The sequence below is a fragment of the Gymnogyps californianus genome, unplaced genomic scaffold (genome assembly GCF_018139145.2).
Source record: "Gymnogyps californianus isolate 813 unplaced genomic scaffold, ASM1813914v2 HiC_scaffold_59, whole genome shotgun sequence".
Lineage (NCBI taxonomy): Eukaryota > Metazoa > Chordata > Aves > Accipitriformes > Cathartidae > Gymnogyps > Gymnogyps californianus.
Genome location: NW_026114452.1, coordinates 157,878 through 167,165, shown reverse-complemented (window position 1 = coordinate 167,165; position 9,288 = coordinate 157,878). Strand labels below are relative to the sequence as shown.

The following is a 9,288-nucleotide window of genomic DNA, read 5'->3' as shown; positions in this document are numbered from 1 at the left end:
GCTCCCAAAAAACAAACAGTGACGGCTCCCAAAAAGCCAGATGCTGATCCGCTCCTCAAGGGACATGCAGTCATGCAGTCCTCCAAGGCCGCAAGGCCTCCAAGGTCTCCCTCAAAAAAATAATATGGTGAAGCTCTCCAAAAAGCCCCAGGCTGCAGACCTCCAAAAAAGCACCCAGGTGGAGAGCTGACAAAACCCCCCAGGGGGAAGCAGCCCTAAAAATCTCTGGGCTGGAGACCTCCAAAAAAGCACCGGGGTGAAGCTCTCAAAATACCCAACTGGTCAAACGCTTTGAAAAAGCCCCAGGGTGGAGAGGTCCGAAAAAGCATAGGCGTGGAGCGCTCCCAAACAGCTCCAGGGTACAGTGCTCCAAAAAACCCAGGCGATGGAAGGCTCCAAAAAAGCCCCGCGGTCGAGAGCTCCAAAAAACCAAATGGTGAACGGCTCCCACAAAGCTAAATGCTGATGCACTCCTCCAGGGCCACGCGGTGAAGCACTCCGGCCGGGTGGCGGTGAAGCACTCCAGCAGGGCGGTGCAGTGAAGCACTCCAAAAACGCCAGATGTTGTAGAATTCCAGACAAAAAAACCAAACCTGAAAGGGCTCTCAAAATCAAAATGGTGAAGTGCTCCAAAGAGCCCCGGGGTGGAGAGCTCCCAAAAAGCCCCACGGTGGAGAGCTCCCAAAAAACCCCGCGCTGGAGAGCTCCAAAATATCCAAACAGTGAAGTGCTCCGAAAAAAAAACCACGGTGGAGAGATCTAAAAAATCTCCAGGCTGGAGTGCTCCCAAAAATCCTGGGGTAGAGAGTTCCAAACAACCGAGGCCCAGAAGGCTCCAAAAAAGGGCTGGGATGGAGAGCTCCCAAAAAACAAACAGCAAACAGCTCCCAAAATACCAAATGCTGATGCACTCCTCCAGGGCGACGCGGTGATGCACTCCGCTACACTCCCAGTTCGCTACACCGGGCATTTTGGCACTCCAAAGAAAAGCCACACAATGAAACACTCTGGAAAAGCCAAACGATGAAGTGCTCCAAAAGAACCAGGCAGCGAAGCACTCCTCCAAGGCCGTACGGTGATGCGCTCCTCACACGCTTCAAAACATGGGCAATCCTAGATTGTGGGCAATCCTAGAAAACAGCAGCGGAATAGTTAGTTTTATTGCCGTTCGCAAATTCCTAGCCAACAACCGTACAACATTCCCGTCAATCTCCTAGAGACACTCATTCCTAGCAAGTCCTGTGAAAGTCCTTGAATGCATCCCATTTCATCATCTCCTAGGGCTTCCTGGGAAATCCCTCATTTCTCCCTCGTCTTCCTGTGCCAAACAACCACGCTGCACATTCCCACAACAGAAATGCTGCCTGCGTGTAGCCAGAGTACACCTCATGGGGACACAAATGCTCCACCTCTTCCCAGACCCCTGCTATTTATTGCACAGGGATTAGTCAGCTCTGCAGTCAACTCCTCTTAATGCTTCCTGGAGAGCTTTCATCCTTCACAGGTGGCACCTGCGCAGGGGCACAACCCATTTCTCTGCCATTGAAGAAACCTGCAACTCACAGAGGCCCTTTCTGGCTGAGATACGAGGTGGCCCCCAAAACATTCCCCTCAGTCCCTTCAAATGACCACCTGGAGAGCTCCCGTTTCACCCGGGAGCCACTCCTCTGCTCCTCTGGTCACTCTCACCTCGCCCTCGCTGTTCACCCGCTACCCAAGAGATACAAAAGCAGCACAAAGTCCACATCTGTGGCAGCACAGAAGACTCAGCTGAGCTCCCCAGGCTGAAGCTAGAAGACACACAGCAGAGACGTGGAGGACAGACAAAAGGGTTTCGACTATGTCCCCGCTTTCCATCTGTATGTTGAATAGAACTCGACAGTACGTTTACTGTCTACACTCCAAAGAGTCTGGCTGAGGTTTCTGCAGCTGTGAACAGGGCATCAACAAGAGAGTATGTACTTTACATGGAAACAAAAAAGCCTCACCTTGCTTAGCTGAAGCTTTCTTCATTTCATTTATATTATCTGTACGTTGTGTATATTCTACCGACAGAACAAGTCCTGCATTGCCCGAGGGAGGCAATTTCTGTCCGGATATAAAATATAGACAGCTAGGACACCATCTAGATATCTTTCTAGGCATATAATATATACAGAAAACATGCAGCAAGTATAAGCAGAATAGATACGGATAGACATATAGAGATACATGTCAAGATATGTCTTTCGAGAATATAGATACACACACCCCCACGCACCGTCTATACAGAACATCCACAGACGCTATAGAATCTATCGCCACGAAGAGAAGCCTCAGCTGATCTCATCTCGCTGAGGGTTTTTTTCTCTCTGTAGTCAGAAGATACATTATCTACGCATAAAAAAGTATACGGGCACAGGATGCACAACCACCGTTTTCTCTCCGTAGATGCACTCGCTACACAGAACACATACATAGCACATACAGAATAGACATACAATTTGTCAATTGCACATGTACTACACAAAACGGACAGACAGGTGAGGGGAAGTTACGCTTTACGTCTTTATGCTGAATATGAATGTCGATGTCTTTATGTTGAATAGGTACCGTCTCTACGTGGAACACAGTCATTGTCAAGGCCAAGGGAGAAAGGGCATTTCTCTCTGGGTATGGTGCGTATGCTGTCCTGACTTGGAACACATGCACATGGATACACATACTTTACACGCAGGCTTACACAGAAAGAGAGGCAAGGCATGGTTTTTCTGTCTGTACAGAGCTCACGTATTGCCATTATAGAGAATATGTACTATCTGTATGTAGAGTAGATACAAAGAGATGAGGCAGGTCTTCTCTGCTTAGAGAAGATAGCCTCTTCCCATAGAAGACTAGAGAAGACCAGTCATGCTTTTCTGTCTGTACACGCAAGAGATCCTAGCTACCAAATACACACAGGGCTGAAGAGAGGATTTGGTTTACCTCTGTAGAATATATGCAATAGGAGAGGAAGGCTTTTCAGTCTTTTCTTTAGAATACAGCCTATGCATACGCGGAATAAAGGCAGGCAAGGTGACAAGAGGCTTTTCTGTCTGCACAGAGAATATACGGGCTAAATATAAAACACATCCATAGAAAAGCAGTGCCTCACCTACCTCTACAGCTAGGATCTACCATCTGCGTACACACAACACGCCAACACAAGGGGAAGCTTTTCTGTCCCTATACAGACTACATACTGTCTTCCTCAAGACTACACACAGACAGGCAAAGCCAGGCTTGCTTTCTCAGTATGTAGCGTATACCAGGATATACTCTGCCTATCAGAAAAGAGACGGTGAGGCTTTTGTCTCTGGATATAGACTATATTTCATCTGTAGATAGACTGTATGCAGGCAAAGCAGGTCTCTTCCATCGAGTCATAGCACCAAGATAGCACCACGGCAGGCTTTTTGGTCTGCTTATACGGGGTACACTGGCTGTACAGAGAACAGAAAACAACAGAAGGGTGAGGTGGGGCAACACCTTTCTCTCACCATACAGACTATAAAATGGCTGTATGGAGAACAGATATGGAGAGCACCGCACACCACCTTCCTGTCAGGACGCAGAATGTAGGCTGGTTACAGAGCAGAGACGGGCCAGGTGAGGCAGGGCTTTTCCACCCACCCCCATGTGAAATCTGGGGAGGCTGGGGGCTGAAGCGGGGGGTCTCTCTGTACATCAGGCACACTCTGCCGATAGAAGCACACAAACTGGGGAGGTGAGGATTTTCTCTTTGCAGAGCAAAGACTTGGTGCACACGGGTAGTAAGGACGGGGCTCTTCTGCCTGTATGTGGAATATAGGCTTAGAACATACACTGCTCATCTGTACAACAGACCCCGAAAGGGGAAGGTGGGGTGCTCCTGCCTGTACACAGGCAAGGTCCTCTTTGTAGAGCACGGGCAGAAGGGTGAGGCGAGGCAAGGCTGCCAGGAGGCTGGCAGTTATCAGAGCCCCCCTCTTGCAGCTAGCTAGAGGCACCCTTTTGCCAACCTCACCTGAAGTCTCCAGTGGCTTGCAGCTCGCTGCCTGCTCACGTCCACGATGCTCCAGGGAGGCTGATGAGGCTCATCAGGCCCTCCTCCCCATCACATCAAGCACCACCCAGGGGGAAGAGCCCGGGGCCCTGGCAGTATTCTCCTCAGGAAGGCTCAAATAGGAGCGAACACATCCTGCTGTTTAGCACCATCGGGCTGGTGGCACAGTCAGGGCTTTGGCTGCTATGACCACAGGACCCTTCCCTGAGGAACACAAGGAACAAGGACTGCTGGCCCAGGGACAGGGCCTCCTTGACTGAGCGGGCAAGAGAGTCTCTGCTAGCAGGTTGGCTAATCCAACGAGGAAGGCCTGCAACCACATACACCAGCACGGGCTTCTCAGACTCTGCAGGCAGCGGGCAGGGGGCAGCGAGGAGGTGTCCAGGGGACAGCAGCCTTGGAGCAACATCGTCTCACACCCCACGTGGGAAAGCAGAATGACGGGGCACCAGTCTCTACCCTCCGCTGGACTCCTTGTCCACAGACAAGGAAAAAACTGACCAAGGATGCAAAGGTCAAGGGCACGCTTGGCTGCAGCCACCATTCAGCTGTAGAATTTAAAAACCTGAGGGAAGTGAGCAAAACAGCACAATCGCAATGCTGGACTTCAGCAGAGCAGACTGCCGCTTCCTGAAGAGCTTCTAGGCAGGAGCCAACGGGAGACTGGCCGGGAGGGCAAAGGGGCCCGGGGCAACTGCTTGAACTTCAAGGACAACAGCCTCCACCTCCCCAGACACCAGAAGGGTCCGTGCCAAAACACAGAGTTGATCCCAAGTAGCAGAAGGCCAGCACTGATGGACAGGAAACTCCTGACCCAGGTCAAATGCAAAAAAGGAAGAACACCCAAGGCGCAGGCAGAGATGGGATACCCGGGAGGAACAGAGACACATTGCGCAAGCACGCAGGGACGGATTTTGGAAAGCCACAGCGTAGCTGGAGGCAAACTAGGAAGAGATGAAGGACAACAAGAAGGGCTTCTGGAAGGCTACCGGAAGCAGAAGGAAGGCTAAGGGACATGCAAGCCACTGTTCAACAGGAAGGGAACCTACTGGCAAAGGACAGGGGAAAAGCTAGAGAAGATGCTACATGGGGTGGGGGTACGCGGGCAGGGGGGTGGGTGTGGGGGGGTGGGTCTGTGTTTTGGGGGGCTGTTTGCCTCACTTCTCACTCCTACTTCTCTCCCTCACTGGAGGAAACAAAGCCAGACTCTTCTTGAGGGGCACACTGGACAGACAAGGGGCAACAGACAAGTTGCAGATTCTGACTCAAGACAAAGAAACTTGCTCACCACGAGGGCGACCAAGCACTGGAACAAGTTGCCTAGGGATGATGCTGAATCTCCATCCTTGGAGATACCCCAAACGTGACTGGACACAGCCTGGAGCAACATGATCTGACTGGACCTGCTCTGAGCAGGAAATCCGACCCGATGGCATCGGGAGGACTCGCCTGCCCTACCCCATTCTGCGAATCCCCAGAGATTTCTCCTTTCACTCCAGTATTCTCCCAGTTCATCACTGGCCACTGCTTATGTTAAGAGCTCTACAAAAGTGCTTGCAGAGCACTACACTTGCTCCTAGGCCATCAGGGGAGCTGCTGGAGACAGCAACCCTTACCTTCCATCACTTCTACAGAGCTCAAGCATGCCAAGCCTGGGGCACACTAAAGCCATTTCAGACAGGTAACAGAAAGGAAGGCTAAGTTTAAAGGCTAGGTCTTCCCATCCGAAGCCATCTGAGGCCAGTTAGGGGCAAGTAAAACAGTTCTAGAAAGCACAGGGCTGGCAGGCACGTGAGAAGACACAGGACAGCTCCTCCTGGGGAAAGCTGGCCATGTTCAGCTCAAGTTCCTCCCCCTCCCTTTCTCTCCCCCAGGAGGAAAAAGGAATCACATTCAGCTAAACTGGCTTTCATTCTGTTGTGGAGGGCACCCAGGAACTCAATGAACTGGTCAGACTCTTGCGCAGTATCTGATACAGAGACATCCCCCTTCCGGGCTAAATAGAAAAGTCTTTGCATATATTTTATAGAAATCTACATACAGATATCAATGTTTACAGACTTATAAAGTATCAGTGCTTTGATAGAAACAGCATTCACAAAAACATGCCCATTTAAATATAACGGCGAGTAGGACTACGCTTCAAGCACAGAGCGCCACGTACAGCAAAGGGAAAGCATGTTTACCCGGGACAGCTATCTCAGGATGACTCGGGTGCGATATTGCTCTGCGAGGGTCCACAACAACTGCAAACCTTGCTACTGGCCTCCCCACAGGGAACAAATGTTCCTCGCTTGCTGTTCCCAAATGCAAGATGCTACCACAAGCACCAGACAGGACACTGTATGTACCAAGCAGAAAGGGGAATCCCTCCCCCCTACCAAGTGAATTCACCTTGGGAAGGCAGAGAGGAAGGAACCAAGGAGACTGCCCTTCAGGAATGCAGTAAGCCTCGGACAGAAGAGGCTGATCTAAGAACAAAGATGAATTTTTATAAAATGCGTCAAGTGGAAGGTATTTTGGCCTTGGCCGTTTCCCACTTCCTAGCAAGAAGTAATGCATTTCAAAGCAAAGGCTATTCTACAATAATCCGAGGTGCTGCTGCTAAATGGCCCCATTTCGTGCGGCTGGGTGCAAGAGACCTGTCAGACAGACAGACAGACAGACAGAAGGTGAAGGTACCGGTACTTGGAGGATGCCTATATAGGAAAAGCTAGGAGAAGGGAGCACAGGCTACACTTGGCTTTCAGTCAGGTCAAAGCATCCTGCACCATCACTAAGCGTGAACACAAGCTACTGCTACACTAGCTTGTGAAATCTGGACTAGGTGCCAACTAAGCGAGGTACTCGTTTCTACCACGTTTTGCTTCCGTTCAACTTTTCACCTCCAGAACACTCTTTCTTTGCAACTTGAGTCTCTTACCATCAAGCCTGAAAGTCATCTAAGAACGGGTCCCCGCTGTGGATCGCAGAGAAGCCGACTTGGTCACCAGTCCGCTCTAGTCTCCTCAACTTAGTTTCAAGCTTGTCAGAAGATGCTGCAAGAGACAAGCAGCATTACTACACTGCGACACAGAAGAACAATAAAAGCAGAGAGACTCATTTTGGGGCTGCCAAACACCAGAATGCAGCCAATTCTGCAAGTGGGTACTCAGCAGGGAAAGCAATGTGCAAGCCAGCGCACTTTAGACTAGACTCGACAAGACTTTCACAAGCATGAGGGCAGGGGGCCTCTCTGAAAGCAAGTCCCCTCCTCCCCTCGTGAGCAGCAGGGATGGAAGAGCAACAGGCACTCACACCACCAGCAAAGGCACATTTGCAACACTGCTCTGAAAAGAGCACTCCACCTTTTCAGTCAAGCACCGCAAAGCTGGGCAGCGCCAGCATGAAGCCTGCTCAGGCAGCTCCTGCTTGGCTCAGGGGTGATGTACCTGACCGGACTTCATATTTCCCATACATAGATATGTAGACGTACGTATTTCCCAAGCCAGGACCCTTCTCCCCACGTCCAGCACAGGACGACTGGAGCTCCCCGAGCACAAAGCCCTTGGCCGCTTTCTGCCCCCCCACCCCCCCAGCTGTAGCTCAGTGCCTGGGCCAGGCTTCATTTGTTCCACGCAAATAATTCTGTCTGAAGGAAAGGTTTTGAGCGTGCTTGCATTTATGAACCTTCTTACCTGCCCCTTGTGGCAATACTACAACCATAACCAACTCTATTAGCTTCCCAATGCCAAGGCGGGGGGGGGGGATGGGGGGGGGGGGGGCGATGGGGGGGCGTGGGCTGGTGTTTAATGATCTCTGTTGAGGTGGAAAGAGGCAGCACCTGAGGTCCCCAGCCTCCGACTCCAGTGCTCAGCCTCTGAACTGCTGGGACCTCCGGCTTCAAACACGCAGTGTGACACCCATGTTCCACAGCCTGGAGCACACTCGGTGCCTGCTGCAGCACCGGCTCCTCACGGCAGGGCCGGGCACCGGCTCCGGACCTCTAGGCAGGCTGCCCGCCACCTGCTTCCCGGAGGAAAGCGGCTTTCTCCCCTCGCCAATACCTCGGGGCAATGTCTCCGCTCCCCTGGCCGTCCTCCCCGAAAACGCCCTCCTCCTCAGGGCTGCGCCGCTCCGGCCCGCCGGCAGCTCCACACGCAGCGCCCCGCGGCGGCGGCCGTTGCCTTCAACGCCCCCCCTCCTCTCGCGCCGGCCGTTACCGCCCGAAGCTTCCCGAAGCCGCGCGTGCGCCCGCCACCGGGGAGAGGGGAGGGAGGGAGGGGAGGGGAGGGAGGGAGGGGAGGGAGGGGAGGGAGCCCCGGGGGAAGGGGGGCGGCAGCAGCCCCGGCCAGAGGCGAGAGCAGCCCGGCTGGGCTTCCCACCAGGCAGCGCCCATCTGCAGCTCCGGTAGGAGCAGGGAGAGGGGAGAGAAAGCGGCGACCAAGGCAGAGCCTGCCCAGGTGTTGAGATATGCGAGAAACAAAAACAAAGGATGCTACTTAGTTAACGAGCGTGACTTGAGAAGAGAAATACGATGACACCATAAGTCAGTGGTAAAGAAATACAAGATAAGCACAGGGCAATCAAAGAGCTACTTGAACTTTGAGTGAACTATCCTAAACATCCTAGAAACCCGCCCTCAGGCAGGAGAGCCCCTACCAACAGAAGCCCTTCCTCACAGAACATGCGCAGTAAAAAAGCAGGACGCTGCGACTTTAAGTGGAGATGAGACTTGCGAGAACCAAGAGGAACGAGAGTAACTAAGCGAAACTGTGAAAATACTGATAACTGTGCTCGAAAGGTATAAAATGCTTTACCCTGTGTTAACCAGGTGTGCTAGCTTTGTGGAGTTACCGCTAGCACCCACTCTGCGCAGACATGAAATAAACAAATATCTCGACTCTGTGTGTTAATCGGCTTTTTGCACACCGGTGAAAGAATCCTGATTTTGGACAACACAGGGACCGCCCCGGGGCAAAGCCTCACAGGGCAAGGCAGGGACGGGCAGGGAGGACGGGCAGGGAAGGCAAGCGCAGTGCAGGGAATCCCTGCGCAGCCCCACCCGCCCCGACAGCCCCTCACCTCAGCCTGGCCTGGCCAAACCCCACCTGAAGCCAAGCCTGGGGCAAGCCCCAGCCCCACACTACAGACCTGCTCTGGCCCCTCCTGGGGAGGGCTCGCTGAGGTGGCTCTGCCCTGACACAGCCCGGCTCCAGCTGCAGGGAGGCCTGAGGCCTGAGGCC

At 52.6% G+C, this 9,288-nt stretch overlaps 1 long non-coding RNA gene across 1 annotated transcript; it reads right to left on the bottom strand.

Annotated features, from left to right (window-relative positions):
• Window positions 1–763: 763 nt before the first annotated feature.
• On the bottom strand, window positions 764–8,215 carry LOC127029003 (uncharacterized). Its single transcript, XR_007768107.1, has 3 exons — window positions 8,110–8,215; window positions 6,987–7,101; window positions 764–1,130 (listed from the first exon to the last, which is right to left on the bottom strand). It is a non-coding gene; the product is annotated as an uncharacterized LOC127029003 (long non-coding RNA).
• Between the last annotated feature and the right edge of the window lie 1,073 nt (window positions 8,216–9,288).